Source organism: Saccopteryx bilineata, chromosome 5 (genome assembly GCF_036850765.1).
Source record: "Saccopteryx bilineata isolate mSacBil1 chromosome 5, mSacBil1_pri_phased_curated, whole genome shotgun sequence".
In the NCBI taxonomy this organism is placed as follows: Eukaryota; Metazoa; Chordata; class Mammalia; order Chiroptera; family Emballonuridae; genus Saccopteryx; species Saccopteryx bilineata.
In genome coordinates this window covers 61,635,656-61,653,941 of record NC_089494.1, presented here as the reverse complement: position 1 = coordinate 61,653,941, position 18,286 = coordinate 61,635,656, and the positions used below count along the sequence as shown (strand labels likewise).

Here is an 18,286-nt window from a genome sequence, read left to right as displayed (position 1 = left end):
TTCTCATATGTGCCTTGACTTGGGGCTACAGCAGACCGAGTAACCCCTTGCTCGAGCCAGCGACCTTGGGTCCAAACTGGTGAGCTTTGCTCAAACCAGATGAGCCCACACTCAAGCTGGCAACCTCGGGGTCTCAAACCTGGGTCCTCCACATCCCAGTCTGACACTCTATCCACTGTGCCACCACCTGGTCAGGCGAGAAGCATCAATTCTTTATTGCAGCACCTTAGTTGTTCATTGATTGCTTTCTCATATGTGCATTTACTGAGGGGCTACAGCAGAGCAAGTGACCCCTTGCTCAAGCCAGCAATCTTGGGCTCAAGCCAGCGACCATGGGGTCATGTCTATGATCCCATGCTCAAGCCAGCAATCCCGCACTCAAGTTGGTGAGCCCTCGCTCAAGCTGGTGACCTCGGGGTTTTGAACCTGGGTCCTCTGCGTCCCAGTCTGACACTTTACACACTGCACCACTGCCTGGTCAGGCTCTCTTTCCTTTTTCTATTCTGTTCTTTTTTCCTCTGCAGATGGATGAATTGTTTTTTCCTTGCCTTTATTCTTTAGTTACTTCTTAACTTTATTCTAACTAACTTAGTATTTTTTCCTTCTTTGTCCAATTTTTTTCCAAATCCCCCTGCCTTTGCACTTCTCAAGCCTGTTACCTGAGGTGCTCTCTGCAAGCCATCAACCCAAATCCTGTAATTCTCCATAACCAGTGTCTCCAACCCACTGCCCTCAAAGTGAAAGGCCCAAGAAGATGACATCCCTGGACACTCCTGCTTCATACCCAGTCACTCTACTCTTCTCCATGGAAGGACAGGGGAGAGCAGAAAGGAACAAAGAGTATGAGAAATGTATGCAAGTTAAGCAGAAGCTAAAAAGCATCTAAGGATCTCACAACATAATAGTCAGAAAAACGTTTGCAGAGGACTGAAACACAAAGGACTCAAACTCGGTGCACTCCAGTTGGCTCTGCTTGGTACTCCCAGCCCACTCTGATGGGACTGAAGCCTGCCCCTCTACCAGGGTTTCTACTGCAGTGTATGAGACCATCGCCAGCTGCCCAAGCCAAGAACCTAAGTGTCAACCTTGCCTCTTCCCTCTCTCTCACACACATAACCAACTAATCAATCAATCAATCACCAAGACTTGTAGCATCCACCTCACAGTACCTTTGGAATCCATCCCATGCGTCCTAACCCTTGGCCATCCACCACTCCTCCTTGCCTGGCCCCTAAACAGTTTCCCGGGGATCGCCAGGCACAGGCCCCTCCAGTCCCAGTCTGCTGTAGCTGTGCTCTCTCTGAAGGGCAGATCTGCTTAAAATCTCTTCCCATTATGAGTGAGAGCAAGTCTACTCTTCTCAATGTGGCTTACCAGGCCCTCAGAATGTGATGAGGCTCCTGCCTAACTCCCCAGCCCTCTATATTGCAAACCTTAGGTGTGACCCCTCCTCTCCCACACCAAACATACTCACACAGCTCTACTCTCTACACTCTAGCCATACAGAACTTCTTCCCGTTCCATAGAAGGGCCATGCTTTTTCCTGGCTCTTGGCCTGAAAGCATGCTGTTCTTTTGCTAGCTGCCCTTTTCGTCCGTTCCCACAGGAGTTCATGTGTCCTTTCATTAACTCCAGGCGTGCTCTCGGGGCACTAGCATTCCTCTCACCTCACACTCATCACCCTGCATAGTAACTTTCTGATTCCTGACTTCCTGTGCTCCCTCAGACTATAAACTCCATAAGGTCAGGGACCATACGTCGCATGTTCACCATTGCATGCTCAGTGCCTGGTGCATCACATGCACTCACTAATATCTTTTGATTAGAAAATGACTGTGTGGAAGTTTGTTTCATTGGTGGCCTCTGATGAAGCATGCCTCTTGGTAGTCATACCCTTCCCTTGAATTGGGATATACCTATGACTTGTTCTAATGAAAAGAAAGCTGCAGAAGTAACACCTGCTAGTTCTGTGCCTGAGCCTTCAGAAGGCCTGGCAGCTTCTGCTTATGTGATCCTAACCACCATGTAGAAAGCCCAGTGACCATGCTGAAGACACCTTATGGAAAGACCACATGGAGAGGCCACTAGGAGAATGAGAGGTCCTGACATTACACGGAGAAAAGGAGAAGGCCAGCCATCCCTGATTCCCACCTCTGTCCTGTTCCAGCTAACCTTCCATCTGAATGCAACCCTAGTCTGGTTAAAGCAAGATGAGCAGCACAGCTGAGCCCAGTCCAGACTGCAGACTCACAAGCAATTAAATGGTTGTTGTCTTAAGCCACTAAATTTTGGGTTCATTTCTTACATAGCAACATTTAACTAATGTTGGGCAAGTGAGTTTGTACAATTTTTATTTTTTTAGTTTGCTCACTTTTATTGTTAGAAAAGGTATATATGGTCTGTGAAATTGCAAATTACCTTCCTGCTCAGGAAGGGCCATTGTTTTGCTAACGTTTGCTGGAGGAGAGGTTTTCATGCCAGAAAGTTTTGAAAAGAGAGAGAAAAAGAAGAGGCAGAAAGAAGCCATGTTTTCAGAGAGAGCAGAGAGAATGCAGAGTGCTGAAGAAGAAGCCAGTTTTTGCAGAGAGAGAGAAGGTGTGCAGATGGGGAACCAGAGCTGAGGGGCTTCGGGAGCCCAACTGAGGCTTGTGCGGGCCTTTGATTCTAGGAGGATCCAGAGAAGATTCTCCTGGTTGTGGAACCGGAGAATGTGTCAGGGCTTTGGGAGCTCTGAGTGAGTGAAAAGGGAAGTGTTTTCCCTGTGTGTTTGCTCGTCAGCGGGTGCAGACTTTAATAAGGAATGGCCCACCATTTTTGGCTCCGCTGTTTCTTTACTGTCTGCCCGAATTCAACGAGAACCTGCATGTGCATGGCCACAACGATGGCGGCCCTTTGCCTCACAACTAATAAACTAAATATATGAATAAAAGGGAATAAGAAATGATTTCACAAGATAAGTTTCATGCAAAGAAAAGTCCATGTTTCTAACAGGCAGATTCAAGAAAACTGCAACAGAATTAAAGGGATATAGAGGAACTCATCCCACCAGCTTCTATTTACAACACAGCACAACATTCCTCTGCCATTTCCTTTGGTTCTAAGACATTTTCCAGTGAAAAGATTTTCCTATTTTTTTTTAAAGGATTCCTGGTCTGACATTAAAGTTAAAAAGTCTAACCAAGGCTGCTATGTGAACATTACCACATGAATGGAAACTAGTCCCTGGCCAAGCCATCCTGATGTTCCGTTTCCTCTTACTCACCAGCAGTGTAGATCCACAGCTGCAGATGAGGGCACGGGGGCTGCTGTGCTCAGGGAGAGGAACACTGCGGGGGCTTCTGGCTTAGTCGGACTGGGGATCGAATGTTCAGTTCTGCGTGAAAAATCATTTTAGGAACAGAATGGCCAAGTTTGACTAGTAGACAAATATGACTAGTAGAAATGAACAGCTACCCATGCTTTAGCCCAGGCATCATCCAATCTCTCTCTCTCTCTCTCTCTCTCTCTCTCTCTGTCACACACACACACACACACACACACACACACAATATCAATGTTCTATAGAGACAGCTGATACACACGTTTACATGATCCAGGATATGGCTAGACTATTTTAGAAACCCATCCACATTTGTAGAATGAGGAGAAAGGCTGCTAAATTTAAAGTGGCTTGGTGGAACTTTGGGTTGCTACATTCAATAATTGCTGCTCATTCAGAACGGAAAAGAATCATTCTGTAAGAACTATGGTCTAAGCAAAGTATCTGTCTTTTGTAAAAATAAAAAATAACAGAAACCCCAGAATGCCAAGAATATTTCCTAACAGTTTATATTGAACTAATGCTTTGGATTTTCTTTCTTTCTTTTTTTTTTTAATCTTTTTTTTTTCCAAGTGAGAGGAGAGGAGATAGACAGATTCCCTCATGCATCCCTACCAGGATCCACCCAGCAACCCCCATCTGGGATTGATGCGCTGCCGATCTGGGGTCATGCTCGCAATCAAGCTATTTTTAGCAACTGAGGTGGAGGCTCCACAGAGCCATCCTCTGTGCCAGGGCCAATGTGCTCGAACCAATCGAGCCATGGCTGTGGGAGGGGAACACAGAGAGAAAAGAGAGAGAGGGTGGAGTGGAGAAGCAAATGGTCGCTTCTCTGTGTGCCCTGACTGGGAATCAAACTGGGACATCTACACACTGGGCCAACGCTCTACCACTGGGCCAACTGACCAGAACCACTTTAAATTTTCTGAATGATCTCTTATAGGTAAAATTATCAATCAATGTATTTTGGAAATATATAATGTCTTCTAAAACTACCTTCAATGACTAAATCTTATGTGATGGAAATGAAAGCACAGAGTGGATTTAGGAAAAAACTGGCAGTGTGAATGTTACATGTTTAGAAAGAGAAGAATCAGTTCCCAGTGTTTGCAGAGCTCCAGACACTAAGCAAAAGAAACAGAATCTTAAGCATAAATGTCAATGTTCTGTTGGTTGGTGAAACTGAGCATGAACTCTTTTTAAACTGCTGAGAAAGAGCAAACTTTAAACCTAAAAAAATGGGAAATATTGCCCATTCATTTGTTCCTTCCCTAGATAAGGGTGCTCTTTGAATGGATGTCACTCAGCTGCTCCCTGGGACACAGCAACCACAGAGAGAATGGGAACTTGTTCTCTAACTTTCTTCTTCTATAGAGTGGGGGCACAGACTTTGTTTTGACTATGGGGAGAGGTCAGAACACACAGGCAGTGAAAATGAGCCAAGCGCCCCATTTTTACCTTCCAGGGAAGAGAAAAGGGAGAAACCCTTTTATATAGCAAGAGGTTTTTGCCATAGAAGCAACCTGTGGGATTTTCTTGTGAAGCCAATCATCTCAGACACGAGGAAAGAAAGGGACCTGTGGTTTGTAAAGGGATGGGGATTCGTGCTCCTCATGTGCCAGGCAGGAGGCTGGGTCTTTTCACATCAGGTTATTTGGTAAGTATTTAATAAGAGTTTATTGAGTGGGTGGGTGAGAGATGAAGGCAGGAAAGTAACATCCAGAAAGGAGACCTACTGTGCAGGTGGAATTGGGCAAGGTGGGAAAACAGGGTACAGGGGGCCATCACTGAGCCTCAGCAGTTAGGGGACAATGCTCCTAGAAAAGACCACATTCATGCAGCTGACACGAGCCCCATGGTGGTCTGACCAAGTGACTTAGAAGCACAGTGAAGTTCATTAAAAGCCACAAGTTTTTACAGAACCCTAGATAAGGCAGATACATCCTACTTCACCCAGAAAAGCTTTACTTCTGCTTGAGAAAATGAGTTCTCTGCTTAAACAAACAAACACAGACAAACCGAAAGCTACTGGTACAGCACGAAGGCTACTGGATAAGGACCCTGCAGACTGAATCTGAGCTACAATCCCGCATGAACTAGCTGTGTGTCTTCTCACAGGTCATTTTGTCTCCTTGAGTCTGTTTCAGTATCTGGAAACCAAAGAAATACCTACCTTACACGGTCACGTTGATGATTTAATGAGATAAACTGTGTAAAAACACTTTCACAGATACGGATTCACAGATGCGGGTTTTAAGAACCCTAAAAGGTAAGTTTTTTAAAAGAAATTTTTCAATAAGTCAACAGATATTTTCAAAGGAGGCTGTTTTCTGTTTCCTGTGTTTATATCGGCAAAATCCGTGGCTGTCTCAGAGGAAATGCATTATTTAAAGACCATACTTTGTGCTCAGCACAAGGTCACAGGCGCCCCAAAAGCAGGCTAGATGAGGGGACCTCGTTGGCTCTCTGAAGATTGACCCCCAGGGTTTGGGATATAATGCTGGCAGAACTGCTAAACACAGAAAATGGGTTAAAAACTCCAATCCATGTTCATGGCTTGGGAGTGAGGGGGTAGCCATGTGTCAGAAAGGGGAACACAGGATCAGACTTTCTAGAAGGGGAAGGGACTTCCAGATGATCAACCTCTAATTCACAATGAGAAAACTGAGAACCGAGAGGGGAGGTGCCTCATGCAAAATCACATTAGCAATTGTGGGACTTCGCTACACATCCAGCATATTTCCACTGCGGACTCCAGCAACCAAATCCCCATCCAATCAAGAATTTGTGTAGAGTTATCTCCACTTCCCCAGAATCCACCTGAGCGCAGTCTTCAGAAGGCATTCTGAGCAGTGGCATTTCTACCATGGCCTCGGGGTAGGGCGAACCACCTCCCAGTTTGCCCAGGACAGTCCCTGTTCATGCCTGTTGTCCCAGCATAATTATTAATAGTGCCTTTGCCTCTCACAAGCGTCTGGATTTGGATGGAAAATTTTAAAGCCCTCTGTGCTTTTCTGGGAGGAACTGGGAGACCTGGGATAAAGCTGCTCCCGAGAGCTTGTGTCATGGTTTGGAACCAACAGAGATGTGATAACTGTCTCCAAATATTTACAGGTTTGTCCTGTGTTAATAAAATCAGATCATCTTGTGGCTACAAGGATTAGATCATGAACCACCACGTGGAAAGCACAGGGGTGGAATTCTTCCTCAGCATAAAGACGTGCACTCTAATGGTTTCTGGAGCCAGCCTGCCTCGGTTCAAATCCTGGTTCCCCAGTTATAAGCTCTGTGGCCTTAAGCAGGCTGCCTACCTAACCTGTTTGTGCTTCTGTTCCTTCGCTGGGAAAATAAAAGGGATAAACAGAGATCCAGGTACGTAGGAAGTGCTCAAGGAGCATCTGCTCCTACTATTATTACTGTTATTTGGCAGGCAGTGGGTGTTCCCAGAGTAGAGCTTTCCTCATACGGTCTAGAAAAGGATGGTGGGGACTGTCCTGAAGAGGACAGCCAGCCCTTGCTTAGCTGATGTGGGAGATACCACCCCAACTTGGTGAACGTACTGGGTCTGCTCACTGCTTGAGGCAGGGTGTGTCCGGGGAGCATCCGGACCCTGATGAGGGCTGTGCTCTGGGCTGGACAATCTGGAAAAAGCCTTGTTCGGGACTGCTAAGAGGTGGGGAAGATGTCACAGTGGAACATAGTGAGTGAGAGCACGGGGCTATAACTGCCTGCTTTGAATCCTGGTTCAACCACATTCTCGCTGGGGGCTCCGGACAAGTTACTTAACCTCTCTGTGCCTCAGTTTCCTACACTGTAAGACAGAAATAACAACAGTGCCAATCTCATAGAGGAATAAATGCATAGAGCAAGTGCCTGGTGAGCACTGCTCCCGTGATGATGTTGCCGATCTCTGAAGCTCAGGACCTGAGAGCACCGAACAGAGGTGAGGCCTGCAGCCAGGAGTGCGAGGGGCCGGCCTGGACTCCTCTAGCCTAGGAGGCACCTCACTGTCTTCTTTGTCCAGTGCTGCAGGCAGCTTGGGACAGACTCATTCTGACTCACCCATCCTTCGAACCCCTGGGCCTGGCTGATCAATTGGTTTTGGGGCTGAGGGAGTGACGGACCTCAACTTGGGCAGCTGGAATGGGAAGGCCAGGGTGCGGCAGGCAGAGCTGGGGCAACATGATGGGCCCAGCAGATGTGAGTTAGGGAGGAAGGCCATGCGCTCAGAGCTGGGCAGAGGTGGATGGAAGCAAGAGTGATTTTATTATAGCACACATCATATGATAACCCCATTAAAGTTCTTATAGAGCACGGGGCCCTGGCCCAGATCTCTGACATCGTCCCTCCACCACAGCCACATCTCCGTCTTTCTTTTCCTGGACTTGTCCAGGTTGCTCTCACCTCAGGGCCTTTGCAATGGATGTTCCCTTTGCCTGCCTGATGCACGCTTTCTTTGACAGCTGTAGCTCATGTAGCTTCCCCATCACTCTCATCCCCTCATCCCCTCATCCCTTTTCTTAGCTCTCATCACTACTAACTAATGAATCATCTAGGTAATCAATTTAAGTATTTATCAATAATGAATTAACTCATCTAACTTATTTGTTTGCTTGTTTACTAGCTGCTTCTCCCTTCTAGAACACATGCATCTCTCAATAGTGAGCACTTAAATGCTTGCTGAGCAAATAGATGAAGCCAGAGCAGGCTGCAGAGGAGTGAGGAGGGTTGGTGGTGACCGTGCTGGAGAGGTGGGTGCAGCCTGAGTGGTCAGCGGGAGCCGGGGTCTGGGTGAGTGTGGCTGAAACTGCATTAGCAACCAGAGGCAAAGTATGCTGCCTGCCCTGGAGGGAAGGTACCAATGCAGGGAATGGCCTTCATCTCAGCAGAGCATCACCCTCCCTAGCACCTAACCGGGCCCCACATGACTACTGCGTACACTCGCGGCAGGAGCAGGCCTGCATTCTCTTCTCTGGGACTGGAGTGGCAGACTGTTAGCATCCAGCAGACAGACAGGACGTGGGTCAGTAGAACTTTCTTTGACGGGCGTTGAAGAGAATCTAACAGAGCACTACAGAGATGGGACTTAAAATAAACATTCCTGATTATGGTTCTATAGAGTGTCAACATTGATCTGCTTTAAAATAGGCCAGAAACCAGAGGAGGAAAATCTATGCATGGAATTACAACCACATTCACAGCCAAACGGAGCTAAGCTGAGTGTTCTGAAATAGGGCGGCCAGATACGTGAGGCTCCGATAAGTGTTTCTATCTTTATGTCATTTGATTTCTAGCCCTCGATGGCAGCAACCCAGATGAAGCAAGCCAAAGCTGTAAGCATGTTCGCTCTGAAGAGAATAAGAGGGCCTCCTTGACCAGAAGGCTCTGCACTGGAAACCCAGCAACAAAACAGAGAAAGAATGTGGTTCCTGCTAAACGTCTTTGGGCATTTATCATTACTGTCTTGATTTTGAGAGGGTTTTTTTTTTCCAGAAAGTATTTGGAAGGAATACCCCAGATCTATGAGAACACTGAAAAGCAGATTTCATTTCTGCTTTACAAATTAATTTTTAAATGTTAATGTCAGTGGAGAATTAGGCAGTAGAGAAGTCAGAGACGGGCTAAAAGGGGAACTTAAAGCATTTCTCTATAAACAGGCCCTTTCCAGGAACCTGCTTTCCCAAGAATTAAGGTCAGAAGTGAAGAGGAGGATGAAGGAAATTAGGTCCGTAGGACCACTGACCACAACCAAGGCCACAGGTGAGGCTTTGTGAATAAGGCTGTGCTCTAGAGAAAGCCCCTCTCCTGATCTGAACTTCGGAGTGAGCGCCTCCAGTGTGCACGGTTTACGATTCATGGCTCAGCCGCTACCAAAACTCCCAGGAGTTCTGAAGAGGCACGCAAGTAAAGGACTACCTTGGCAGAGAAGGAACTAATAAAATATTTTCCTCTTCAAAGCACTTGGCTAATGTTTCCCAACTCAACTTTGAACTGACAGCAGCTACTAAGGGGCCTCATTTTAACAGAACAGAGAGAAAGATTACAATAAATGTGGGAACAAAACTCAGGAATTCATGTTCCTCCCCAGCCCCCAGCCTTAACACTTCCAGGGAAAAGCAAGGTTGCCTCTGGCCTCAGAGGAGAGGCAGTGAGCCTTAGCCTTCATTTTGTTTTTATCGGGACTTCACCTGTGGAATATACCCTAACCCGCTCGCACGCCCCGGAGACAGCCTGGAAAGGCGAACCACCTGGGGCACTCTGGGTATGAAAGTGCACGGGGGTAAGAAAACACATGCCGCTTTCCGTCTTTCTCCACTTTCCGCCACTGAGCTCCTCTGTTTGGTGGCGCTCAGCAGCACAAGTGCCTTGGATAATATAGAAATTGCTTCCATATGTGGGCACGGGAAAGAATGTGCTCATTGGCTGCCTGAGAAAGAAGCTCTGGGCAGCCTCTTTCCTGCCAGAAAATGTTTCACAGGCTGAAGGCAGCCAGAGGGTGTTTGAGCGGAGGGAGATCAGACAGGGCACCCCCCCCCCCATTTATAGACGAGGAATGGAGACCCAGGGTCCCACAGTGACAAAGCTGAAGCGAGAACCTGGGGCTCCCTGCCTCCCTTTCTTATTTTGAATGCTCTTTGACATTTAGGTGTGGCCTTATCCCAGAGTGTTCTTGATCCGAAATAGGTGAAAACCACACAGAGTCTGCTAGCTGGGCCTACCATCCAGCAAAGCCCCTCACACAGCCCAGATCCCAACGCCCATGCTCAGGCCTCAGAGCCCAAGGGCTACCTGTTCGTTGTGACTGGATCCCAGGGGATCTTTTGAAAAACGTAGATTATCCTCAGTTCTCAGTTGTCCCTAGCTATTTTCTCTGGGGGTCAGGTCATGTACAACCTGAATGAATGTCTAAAACACACAGCACACCACTTTTAGGGGTGTATCCTTAGTGCAAATTCTTCAAGTAATGTGACTTTCTCATTTGGAAGGAGGCCATCCCATTTTTTCTCAAGTTACAGACTGTCTTCCCCTCTCCTCTTTACAAATGCCTGCTTCCCCCACTCCCGCTCCCGCCTCCACCCACTGCTTGAAAGAGGGACTTGCGACTAATGTCGTTTAGCAGCCGCGTGGCAAGTTGGGCTCCGGACCAACAGGCCTAGGACGGAAGGCCAGCACAGGACAAGACGCTGACAGGAACACAGCTCAGGAGTGCAGGGGGCTCCTTTCACTCTACACGGGGACCCACGCCAGGTCTCCAGATCGCTTCACTTCTTAGCCTTAAGGCCCCGTTATTGCATGGTTGGCCCAGAACTTGAAACAAAGGCTCCATTTAGAATTCAGCAGAGTGATCGGCAAGCATCCTCCTCACTAGAGAAATCACCCGACCCCAAAACTCAGGTGATTTAGGCCTGAATCACATCATGTTGAACTGCCTGACCCAGTGAATAAACTGAGTGTAGTTTCAGACGCGCGGGGGTGGAAAGTCAGAACACACGCTAATGTTCCCTGCTCAGCCAGGGCCTGCTCACCCCACACCAATTGGATTTCTCATCTCCAAGCAAAGAGCCAGAGCAAATTGTCCCAAGGCTCACTTACAGGTCAAACCTGACAAACCTCAACCTTTCAGAGGTTGCTTTGCAGGGGACCTGAAACGCAGATGGGGGCTAGCAGTTCCACTATATAACCCAAAGCTTTTTTTTGGTCTTTCTTATCTGTATTGTTATTTCTTATGCTATATCTATATCAAGTATGTTAAAGTATCCTTCAAAAAATGTTTTATTGCCCTGGCCGGTTGGCTCAGCGGTAGAGCATTGGCCTGGCGTGCGGGGGGCCCGGGTTCGATTCTCAGCCAGGGCACACAGGAGAAGCGCCCATTTGCTTCTCCACCTCCCCCCTCCTTCCTCTCTGTCTCTCTTCCCCTCCCGCAGCCAAGGCTCCATTGGAGCAAAGATGGCCTGGGCGCTGGGGATGGCTCCTTGGCCTCTGCCCCAGGAGCTAGAGTGGCTCTGGTCGAGGCAGAGCGACGCCCCGGAGGGGCAGAGCATCACCCCCTGGTGGGCAGAGCATCACCCCTGGTGGGCGTGCCGGGTGGATCCCGGTTGGGCGCATGCGGGAGTCTGTCTGACTGTCTCTCCCCGTTTCCAGCTTCAGAAAAATACAAAAAAAATGTTTTATTAATATTACCATAGGTAATTAGGATTCTTACTAGTGTAGTTTAAGTATTAATCAATTAACATGGTCTTTCAATAAATACATATTGAACACTTATTATATGAGTCAGAAAACTAGGGATGTAACACTGAACATAACGCTGAAACACGGTGTCTCCTTTTCAGGAACTCAGATGACCTCAGGTTCTCTGTATCATTCTGTTTATGCTTCTATTTCCATTTCACTATAAACCATATTTGATGTAATTATTGCACATTCATTTGACTATGAGCGCCCTTGCACTAAGAGCAGGGTCTGCGTCTTATTGGTGCCTGGACAATGCATCATGGACACTCAAATGTTTTCTATAGGAGCAGAATTAAAACGCAGCCTCCTACTTCCTCCACCAGCCATGACCACTTCCCCTCTCCTGAGTCCTCCATCACCATCACTGCCCCACCAACTTTTAGTGAATGGATGAGTGAAGAAAATCTCTTCTAGGGGTTCATGTTACTGGATCTCCTTTGGCCAAAATCGGACAGAACTACAATGAAACTAGTTTCTACATGCCTGACACCTTTCTATGTTAGTCAGTAGTTTTCAAACTGCAAGTTGCTGCCTATTCTCTGACAGTCAAATCAATTTAGTAGGTTGCAACTAGCTCCTTTAAAAAATATATAATAAAAATGCCTGACCAATGGTGGAGCAATGGACAGAGCATCAACCTGGGATGCTGAGGTCCCAGGTTCAAAACCCCGAGGTTGCCTCTGGTTTTTTGGCCTGAGGTTGCCAGCTTGGGTGTGGAATCACTGACATGATCCCTTGGTCGCTGGCTTAAGCAAGAGGGGTCACTGGCTTGGCTAGAACACCCCCCCCCCATCAAGGCACTAATGAGAAAGCAATCAAAACAATTAAAGTGCTACAACTATCAGTTGATGCCTCTCATCTCTCTCCCTTCCCGTCTGTCTGTCTGTCTCTCACTAAATAAATATATTGATATAATAAAAAATAAATTGCAATTATAAAACAATTGGAAATTATTTTATAAAACTTTCATTTCTGGTTATGTACCTATTTATCTGTACTGGATCTCAAGGAGAAATGTATTTCTGTGGGTCATGCTCAAAAGGTTTCAAAACACTGGTTTAGAAAATGCTTCTCTGTAAGGTGTACTCACTTTTCACAGAGATTCATTTTCAAATACTGCCCAGATGCCATCCCCCCACCACATCTGTCATTCAAGCGTAGGAAAGGGGCTCTACTCTGAGCATTGTTTTGTTTTAAAACTCAAAACCACTTGTAGCCTCTTAAATTTAAATTTTCTCTCTTAAAAATATTTTGACTCTGGAAGGAATTGAAGTGACCCACCATCCTCTGTTTTCCCAGACCCCAGAATCTGAGTGCAAGGTTCCTCTATATAGTTCTTCAGCCTTGGGTCCTCCTAATGTACCTCACAGGGGAAGAAAAGGAGGAACTCACGGTGTTGACTTATGCAACAGGGTTAGTTACAGCACACCCTGCCTCTAGTTCCTCCATGCTGGTTTCATGAGGGCTCCTAAGTGTACACTGCAGTTGAGACAGTAAGTTTAGGAGAAGGCGGGCCCATCTGCACCAGCCCGTCACCCACAGCAGGAGCCTCTGTGCTCCTTGACCACTCAGAGGGAGAGCCAAAGCTACTTTCTGTACCATCCAGGTTTAAGGACGGGGAGGAATAGCCACGAATCAGAAGCCTACACATGCCAAGCAGGCATCGCAGGAGGCTGGCTGACCCTGGAACAACATGTTCAAAATTTCCACCAAAACTGTCATTCTCATCTAGCACAGAGCAGGGAGACCACGGACGTGGGAATCAGAAACTTCTAAATTTAAATGTTAGCTCTGCCTCCGGTTTTTTGCTTTAAGTCAGAAGGATTCCAGGTCACATCAGAAAAAGAAATTCTGCTGCCCTCTCACCAAGAACAATGATTTGAGGTTGGAAAGTCCTGTGGGGTTTGTGAACTGTGCACTCCCGCTGAAAACCTTCCCAGATCAGGTGGGCCTTAAAAACGGAGTAGGTTTTGTTCTCTTCTGCTCTCCCAGCAGCTTTTTTATTCTGTCCGTCCCCGGGCTTGAAAAGATGGCCAGATAAACTGCCAGAGGAGAAAACACCAGTACCGGAGGTCTGAAGGGCAGGAAGGAGTAAAGCACCCAACCCTTGATGACCCAAAAAGGAGGGTGCTCTCTGGGACTAGTGGTCAAGGTCTCTGCAGCCATTGTGGTTAGCGGCCCTCAAGTTCCCTCTTCCCCTTACAGTTTCAGTTCCCCCCAGAATGCTCTTGCTGTGGGTGGGCTCACACAAGACCAGGGCTGAACCAGCCCCAGTGCCCCGTGAGCCCACTGCGAGGCAGGATCGCCCACGGGTGGGGAAACGGCCGTGGATGCCCTTCCAGCCCTCACTTTCTGTCTTCACCTGATAAAAAGCTGAATTCTCCTCCATTCTTGCTTGTGGAGCTCCCCAGATCATTGTTCTGCAGGCACAAGGTTATCTATAGTTGCCTTGTCAGTGGACGGGGCTGTGTTTGACCCCACAAGTCCTGTGCTGACCCCATCATGGCAGCCACAGTTCCCGGTGGCTGGGGAGGAAAATCTCCCTGGGAGGCCTCCGTAGGCTGCCTGGGTCCCGTCCGGGAAGAGCTGCCCCTTCTCCATCCTGCAGTCCAGCAAGAGGCCTTGCTGGCAGGCCTCCTGGGCGCCAATATGGTCAGAGCTCGGCTGAGGTCTGGCTGCCTGACAATCACTCTCAGCAGCAGGGTTTTGAGAAACATTTTTCTTTATGTAAAGAAAGTGACTGTTTCCCTCTTCTTCCTCATCCCCTCACTAAACTCTTCTAGATACTGAGTTAGTTTGATTCTTTCACCTCCAAAACAAGTGACTTAAGCAGAGGGCACTGGGCACAGACACCTGCTATCCTACTCAGGACTGTCAAGAAAGCAGAGGCTCAGCACTGTGAACCCCACGGGGGCAGAGCACTGCCCAGCCTGCTCCTCTCCTGGGCTCACCTGTGCTCACTGCATGCTGTGCTAAAAGAAAGTGTCCAGCTGCACCTCGACATCTCGAAGGCAATGTACACCTGGTCCTGCCCAGTACAGAAACGGACCATTCTATGTTTCACCTGTAATTTAATAAGAAAAGCATTTATAGAATATTTTATGCAATCTCAAGCAGGGAAAAAGAGAACTGGACTGGAATTCAGCAGACCTGGGCTCTCAACTGTGTTAACAAGTAGCCAGTGACCTTGGGAAAGTCACCTAACTTCTCTGAGATTCTGTTTCTTCACCTGTGAGATGGAGGTCAGGCAATATTATCCCCATTTCACTTTGCTCCCCAACTCTAACATTCTGGGAGTTTATGCAAGGTTCTACATTTTATAGTTGAGTAGTACAGTCTTTCTCCACTGAACGTAACTTATGTTATTCATTTTATTCTTGAGAACATAATGTGATACTAGTCACTGGCACCAATCTTAGGTAGGAAAATTGTCTTCCTTATTAGAGACCGCTGAAGTCTGAGGGGCTCATGTAGAACGTGTGTCGGTGATAGATGTCAGGTGTTAAAGTGGGTTATTCAGATACTAAGAGCAGGCCCTTTCGCTGATGGACCAGCAGTTGGTCTTGATTGTTTCTGGCTGTCCTTTTGCAGTGGGTTGGTGACCTTAACCCAGACTCACACACGAACAGAGGAACAAAAAGCCTGGGTTACTCCCCAGAGCACTGTATCAGTGGTCAGCTGTCTGTTGAAGAAGGCTGGGCAACCTAGGTTCTTTTTTTTTTTTTAATTATTTTTATTTTTTATTCACTTTAGAGGAGAGAGAGAGAGAGAAGGGGGGAGGATTAGAAAGCATCAACTCCCTCCCATATGTGCCTTGACCGGGCAAGCCCAGAGTTTTGAACCAGCAACCTCAGCGTTCCAGGTCGATGCTTGATCCACTGCACCACCACAGGTCAGGCCAACCTAGGTTCTTTATAATTGGATGTCCTGTACTGGAGAAGAAGAAAGGGGGTTGTCACAGTTCAGAGTGGGCTCTGAAGCCACCTGGCTGGGACTCAGTCTCAACTCTGTCAAGTTCGCTGTGTGAACTTCGGCAACGTGACTAAAATAAACTCCACATCTCTAAAATGAAGATAATAAAGCTTGCTTCATAGAGTTGGTATACGGATCCAGTGATTTAATTTAGAGCATTTAGAACACCGCCTGGGACATAGTAAGCAATATCTATGTTAGATGATAATATTATTACTTGTCCAAAAATGATTACCGGAAATGAAGAAGACTACTTCATTCCTGACTCCTGTGTGGAAGCATGGGAAGAGACAGTGTCTTCTTTCTGTTTCCTAATGAGTTCTTTCTAAGGGCACTGCCAGGGGCCCCACCCAGCAACTCCCTTAGGTCAGGCAGCTCCTACCCCGGTCCCTTCACCCCCGGCCTCCCATCCCATTGCAGGACTTCTCCCTATAGCTCAGGACCACGGTTCATTTCCCTGCTGTCACTGCTGACCCCGCTCTCTCTCCACCACCAGGAACCTCCTCCCTTTCCTCTCCCCCTCCATGTTGCTGGGGCCAGAGCTGAAGGGCAGTACCAGGGAAGTCTCTACTAGGGCTCCATCCTCTCTTGGGCATCTGGGTTGGAACTCAGGAAGCATTTTCTCCTTATCTACAAACGGTGGTTGGGCTCTCTTGGGCACCAGGCAGACAAGTGTGTTTAACTTTTCTGTAAAGTAGTAAGTCCATGAGGGCACATGTTAACACCAATCTTGAGAAGCAAGAGCAATGCACGGTTTCTTGGAGGCCATCCAAAACGGTCTGCCTCTGAGCCAAAACAGCAACGTATTGTCCCTCAGACCAGGAGCCAGACATACAAACAAGAGCCTCAGCCAGCACCGGTCCCAACCACCAACCAACACTCATGGTAGAGCTCCCAAGGGAAAGCCCCACTGGTATTTTTATCCACTCCCAGGAATCACCATCACCACTGTAAACACCCTCCGAAGCATGCGCCTACAGCCACCTGCATGTGGCGTTGTGTCTAAGTCTATACACAGAGCACTGTAGTGAGCAACGACCTCCGCCTTCTAAGAAACCGCCAGGGCTGATGAATAGAAAACTACAGCAATACATGAGTTTTTCCAATACAGGGACAGAGTTTGGAGCCGGTACTTCCTGGTTATATCTGGTTAAAGCGCTCTCTTTAAAGGGGTTAGCCAATGATGTACGTGTGCACGTGTGTGTACACATGCTCCTGTGGGTGGCAAATGGTGAGGACATGATTTCAGGTTGTGACAATGTGTGCACTAATACACAATAAGGGTGAATATAATGGGAGTGTGTGTGCATATAGTGAAGCAGTGTGATTTTCACTGCATATAAATAAAACAAAGTCTACAGACAGACCTGGATTCATCTGGCTTACATCCTACTTCCACCAATAACATCACAAAGAAAACCTCAGGGTGATGTATAGTTAATGTTCTTTCTTCAGCAAGTATACAGTGAGATTCAAATATAAATGAAACATTGATGAGTTTGCTGAAATGTAATGTCATATTTATATAGTACACCTAACACGCATACACTGTTTTAGCTAAATGAGAAACGTGATAGACATATACTTCTCTCCCTTATTTAACAAATACTCAAAAAGGGGCAAAAATACTTGGTCAGATTTGTCAATTTTCTGATTGATAAGTTAAAACGTTAACGTTAGATTATCTAGACAGGGCCTTATTACATCTGTCCATTATAGGCATCGATGGCTTCAATCTTCTGCCCATCCTTACAGATTGCTCTATTTTTGCCCACTTTTTATTGTTGTCAAGGTCATGTGACCATAGGCAACAAAGCTGGGATTAGAATACAAATGTGGAACTCCTGGTGTACCGCCCTTTCTGCTTTACCCCTTTACCTTTAGCAGAGTCAGTGCAAAAGCAATTAAGTAAATGAGCTAGTTGATATCAGGTCTTAACCTGGAAGTGACTGAATTTTTAAGTCTACACTATCTCTGAAGATTGATGGACATCCCAAACCAGGGCCAAAGTACAAGCGAAGGTAGGGCAGAGGGGTCATATGCACTCAGGCATCAGCACATGGGGGTCCCAAGACGATGTGCTTGCAAATTCCAATGCCAAAACTCTGGTATGTAGCCAGAGGAAAGGTGCCAGTTCCCCTGGCACCATGTTCCCTCACTACCACTCACGGGATAAAACCCACCAAGGTTAGCTCCACATCAAGCCAACCAGCAACCCGGAGCCCAATCCAATCTTAGGACTCTGGCTAATTGGGGCCAGTGGGTTTCTGGCCTTGAGAATGACCTGTATTTTTAAGTGGTAGAGAGTTCAAGACTGTGCCATACATGGAGTCTTGGGGTCTGAAGACTTTCCTGTTCTCATCTAACCTCATATCTAACTGACTATAAGAACAGGGCTGCATTCTGTGAACTCACCTCACGCTCGTGGGCTTCTGGATTTTGCACGAGAACATACATTCTGAGGAATTCCTCTTGGTACATTAATGTCAGGATGTCAGCCTCAATTTCACTTGGGAACTTGTGTCTTCTCCCTAATTTAGTGTGGCTCCTCCTAGTCACACATGTCAGTCCTCCTGTCTTGTCTGTGACATTTTCCCAGCACGGGGCTCTTGCTTGTTTCAGCCTGTGGAGTCTGGCAGAATGTTCATATGTATTTTCCAGGGGATGCTGATCTGGACAATTCAGCCTCACTCAGAGTAGATGGTAAAACTCTCTTGTGTGTGTTTTTTTTTTTTAACAGGATGGCCCTTTATTGAAGCT

At 47.1% G+C, this 18,286-nt stretch overlaps 1 protein-coding gene across 2 annotated transcripts in view; it reads right to left on the bottom strand.

Moving 5' to 3' along the window:
- The window catches only part of WIPF1 (WAS/WASL interacting protein family member 1), a 132,792-nt gene that overhangs the window by 103,890 nt on the left and 10,616 nt on the right, over positions 1–18,286 (bottom strand). Inside the window, exon 2 of one of the 2 annotated variants that reach the window (XM_066279667.1) lies at positions 3,263–3,373. The exons of the other annotated variant lie outside the window; for it this stretch is intronic. The gene's annotated coding sequence lies outside the window, so the exon portion shown is untranslated. The remainder of the gene's footprint in view (positions 1–3,262; positions 3,374–18,286) is intronic. 2 annotated transcript variants of the gene reach the window in all.